The following is a 4,943-nucleotide window of genomic DNA, read 5'->3' as shown; positions in this document are numbered from 1 at the left end:
TCAGCGAGTAAAAAGGCATATCTTGCATATCCGAGAAGAGAAAAATGAGGATGTATTGGGAAATTCCACATTCTCCGGATTTAAAAATACAATGTTGAAAGATCTCAGCTTTAACGGAGTGTTCTCCTTTTAGGGGACTTCAACTCGATTATATTTCAAAGGAATTATTCCACTATTTACCCCGCCACTTTAGTCTGAGCCCGTCAGTTACCAGTTATTTTGAAGTTAAATATTTGGCAGACGACGTGGCACCCGCTGAAAATGAAGTGTACTTTTAAATCTGACATCTCAGAATAACACAACTGGAACATACACACTTTAAAGCATGTGCTAAGGTGACCCTAAAAAAACGACTTTACTTTTACTCAAGCTACGTTTTTTTTTTTTTAATGGTGACTTTTACTTTTACATTTGATGTGTTTTTAACTGGCAGGCTTATTCGAAATGATTGACTCAAGTTAGGTTCAGTGTCTTGAAAGAAACTTGGCTTGACTGCCTTTGGCCTTACATTTCCAGTCTTTTTCACCGGCATCAGGATTTGCCGGTGATAAATCTTCTGCTCCAACATCAAAAGGGATCCGAGAGACAGAAAAAAAAGGCAAGTGTTTTCTCTTAATTTCCTGCTGTTTTCTTTAAAATCTTCATCCCGCTGTGGAAAAACTGCAATAACAAAGAAAATAGTGAATGCTTATTTTATCCATTTAAGATGAGAGCAGATCACTGCAGAACACAATCTGATAGTGCATGGATTTGAATAGAAATCTGCATATTTCCTGTGAGTTCAGACGCAAGATAATCTTACTTTGGTGTGGTTGGAGAAGTAAATTCATCTACTTTGACCTTTCGGGGGGGGGGGGGGGAGCAGGAGAACGGGGCAGAGACAGAGACAGTAATGGAGAAAGACATATACAGAAGGAAAGAGAGGGACAGAGATAAAGAGAGAGAGAAAAGGAGGAGAATGATAGACAGACGGGGACATGAAAAGGCTGGAAGGAGAAAGATGGCAAACAATAACAACAGCTTGCTACCAATGATCACATCTACATGTTCAAAACAAGCAATCAATTCCAGCATAATGCAACCAATTATGTGCTAACAAACAGATTGCTATTTGAGAATAGTGATATAAATACGACCAGGACTAAACACTAACACTGATATTAGGGTCTGGAGCCTTCTTCAGCGGCAGCAGCCAGGCATCTGAGAAGTGGGGAAGAACAAAGGCTCTGGAGAAGACGACTAGTTTAGTAACAGGTATGAGCACAGGACAAGGAGGAGGAGAGAGAAGCCCAGTGCACCCTGGGAGATCCCCAGCAGCTTAAGCCTATAGCAGCATATATAAGGGCCAGCCTAAGCAGCCCAACTATAAGCCTGATCAAAAAGGAAGGTCTTAAGTCTGCTCTTAAAGGTCGAGAGGGTGCCTGCATCCTGGACCGAAACTGGGAGACGGTTCCACAGGAGGGGAGCCTGATAGCTGAAGGCTCTGGCTCCCAGTCTACTTTTAGAACTCTAGGAACCACCAGTAACCCTGCATCCTGGGAGCGAAGGGTTCTAGCTGGATAATAGGGGACTATGAGTTCTGTCAGGTATGAAGGAGCCTGACTGTTGAGGACTTTGTATGTTAGAAGGAGAATTTTGAATTCTCTTCTAAGTTTGACAGGGAGCCAATGCAGAGAAGCCAGTCCAGGAGAGACATGGTCTCTTCTACTAGTTCTCGTCAACACGCGGGCAGCAGCATTTTGGACCAGCTGGAGAGTCTTTAGGGACCTACTGGTGCAGCCTGATAGGAGGGAATTGCAGTAATCCAGCCTGGAAGTGACAAAGGCATGGACTAGTTTTCCTGCATCTTTTTTGAGACAGGATGTGCCTGATATTAACGATGTTACGCAGATGAAAGAAAGCAGTTTTGGTGATTTGTTTATTGTGGGAGTTAAAGGACAGATCCTGATCCAAGAGAACTCAAAAGAGTAAAAAAATGGCCAATCTGTTGTAGTAATCAATGATCTGAATCAAAAAAATTGTTCTTATCTTATGAAATCATTTCATAATGTTTCTTATTGTGAGAACTCTTGTGCATCAGTCACCAATGAGGCACACTTTTATGATTGTACGAAAAGAAAAACAATGTCTCAACAACATGTCAAATTTTACTCCCTCATTCAGTAAAATGTTGGTATAATTTAGTGAAATAGGTTACTTTTGAATGGCCCTATGTTTACCTCCAACCCGCATGTCTTTAGCAAGCCCGAGAGCCTCACCTCTTCAGCTGTGTGGTCAATGGCTGAGTTCTTACCAGCTCTCTTTGTTAACCGACCATGTTTATGTTTATAGGGCATACTTGAGACAGTGAAGGCTTTTCATTCATTCACACTCAGAGAGCGTTTTACTTGGAATTCCAAAGCAACCATCCATTAGACATCAATTGATATCAGAGAATGCTTTGAGGATTACCCTTCAGTGGTAGTCGGCGGGGGAGCAGCCCCCTGCTAATAGCTTATGTGAAAAAAACAGACAATGCACTGGAAACAGGCATCTGAACTTGAATAATTTTTTTTTTTTTTTCCCCCTCACAGCATGAAATGTCACAACGCTTCAGATAATTGTAAGCAAAAACCCCTTTGGACTTAAGTTGCTCTAAGGGTCTATTTTTCCCTAAACATCTGTGCAGAAGGCATTGGATCAGAACCTTCTGGCAGACCTGAGGGCAAGGATTGCACGCACACACAGACACACCCCTGCGCATGCACGCACACACACACACACACACACACACACACACACACACACACACTCAAATTCGTGAAGTGCACAACAATACTTAATTGGCTGTCTTGTTGTCAGTTATCTCTTCTTTTCCAATCAATCAAAACTTCTTAACCCTAACAAATTGTTTGAATATTGACAGAAAAAAAAAAACCCCTGTGGTTTATTGTCAACTATTTTAGGGTCAAACAGGACACTAAAATTCATATCAATTTACACTACACGATTGCTTGAGGCTACATTAAATTCGGTACTGATGCTAAACACTAAATATGAATTATAAAATGGGATGAAAATTAGCTTCGGTCGTTGGCCGTATCTGAGCGCCAGACAACAACTGTACCCTAGGTGGACCTGAGCTAAGTCAGGTAAAAGGTAATCCAGTTCTTTGGTTTGTGTTCACTTATTCACAAAACAAGAAACATTCCAAAGAATCACCTGCATTTCGAGCAAATATTAACAGACAAATGTAACAGTCTGTTTTGTCTGTCGACACTCGAGATTGACAAACCATTCTTTTCATCCACAATGTGCCTAGAACTTCACCGGGTCAGAGCAAGATGCTTCGCATAAGCAGGTTGTAATGGGATTTTTAAGTTGCCTAAACTGACTTTGTGGGACACTGGACCTAAGGAGTATCTGTCATTTTAACAACCATTGTTACGATGACATCATGCTTCATGGATGGATGCAGAGTATCTTTGGGAAAGGGGGCATTATACGATGACACCAAACAATGTAAACAGCATTACTCGTGTAGTATTGCGATGCTAAGGTAGGAAATTAATTTCAGGGCACCGTGTTCAGCAGCGACACGGAGCTTTATTAGCTGGGATTTAAAAAAAACCCCATTACCAACGAAATGAAAACAACAACAGGAATCTACGCTTTGTCACGTCTTCCCAAAAGACAACGTTTACATTCTTTTATACGTGGAGTTTGGATTTGCAGAAAGCCTCGCATTGCATAACTCTTTCCTTTTTTTTGTGTTGGGCAACATAAAAAATGAAAATGTGATTTTTCATCTGTCTGAGGTTCAATCATCGGTCCAAGTTGTCAGTTTAAGAGCTTTTTAATGAGCGCTGCTTGTTACGATACAAGGCATGACTTCCTGTGCTAACCTCCACGCTTCTCTGCGCATGCTTTGTCTACACTAGGGCTGTGCTTCAGCTACTAATAACTACTCGGTGTTAACTAGTCCCCAGTCTTAACTGGACATTAAAACGTGAACATTTTGCTACTGCCACCTTGGCAGTCCGTAAGAGTTAAGGACATGGACTCTGAAACTCTGTCAGAACAACCTGGTTAACAACATGGGACACCAGTAACTGATCTTATATTCCTAGTGTGCAGATGGAGGAAAACCTACCGGGAATAATTCCAATAACTTCAGTCAATAACCAAGGCACCTGAATGAAATGCACAACAGCATTACAGACAGCTTTGATCTGATCATTGCAAGAGAAGCAGAAGGCATACATTCATATGGCATGTTATAAAGGGTACCACATAGTTGTAACATGTTGAAAGGGTTTAAATGTTAAGATATGTAATAATAATAATAATAATAATACATTTTATTTATAAGGCGCCTTTCAAGGCACTCAAGGTCGCCGTACAACAGTTTAAAAAAATAAAAAAAAAAACATGCACAATTTAAAAGAACAACAACAGAAGTCCCTAGCAGAGCACAGGAGAGGGCATTCAGCCATACGCCTGTCTAAAAAGGTGAGTTTTGAGATGATTTTTGAAGGTGTCAATGGAGTCAGTGTTTCTGATGTCAGGAGGGAGGGAGTTCCAGAGGCGAGGGGCAGAGCAACTGAAGGCTCTAGCCCCCATGGAGGTTAGACGGAAGGAGGGGACGTTGAGGCTGATGGAGGAGGAAGACCTGAGAGACCGGGTGGGAATGTTGGTGTGGAGAAGGTCTGACAGGTATGAAGGGGCGAGGTTATGGATGGTTTTGAATGTATGGAGGAGGATCTTGTAGTCAATGCGGTGTTTTATGGGAAGCCAGTGGAGTTGATGTAGAACGGGGGTGATGTGACTGATGACAGGGGTTCTGGTGATGATTCGGGCAGCTGCGTTCTGGACCAATTGAAGCTTATGGAGGAGTTTGTGTGGGAGACCAAAAAGAAGTGAGTTACAATAATCCAGACGGGAGGTGACGAGTGAGTGGACCA

This window comes from Aulostomus chinensis, chromosome 4, assembly GCF_037954235.1.
Source record: "Aulostomus chinensis isolate RoL2024-O1b breed Wild chromosome 4, RoL_Achi_v1.0, whole genome shotgun sequence".
Classification (NCBI taxonomy): Eukaryota; Metazoa; Chordata; class Actinopteri; order Syngnathiformes; family Aulostomidae; genus Aulostomus; species Aulostomus chinensis.
This window is presented reverse-complemented; position numbering follows the sequence as displayed.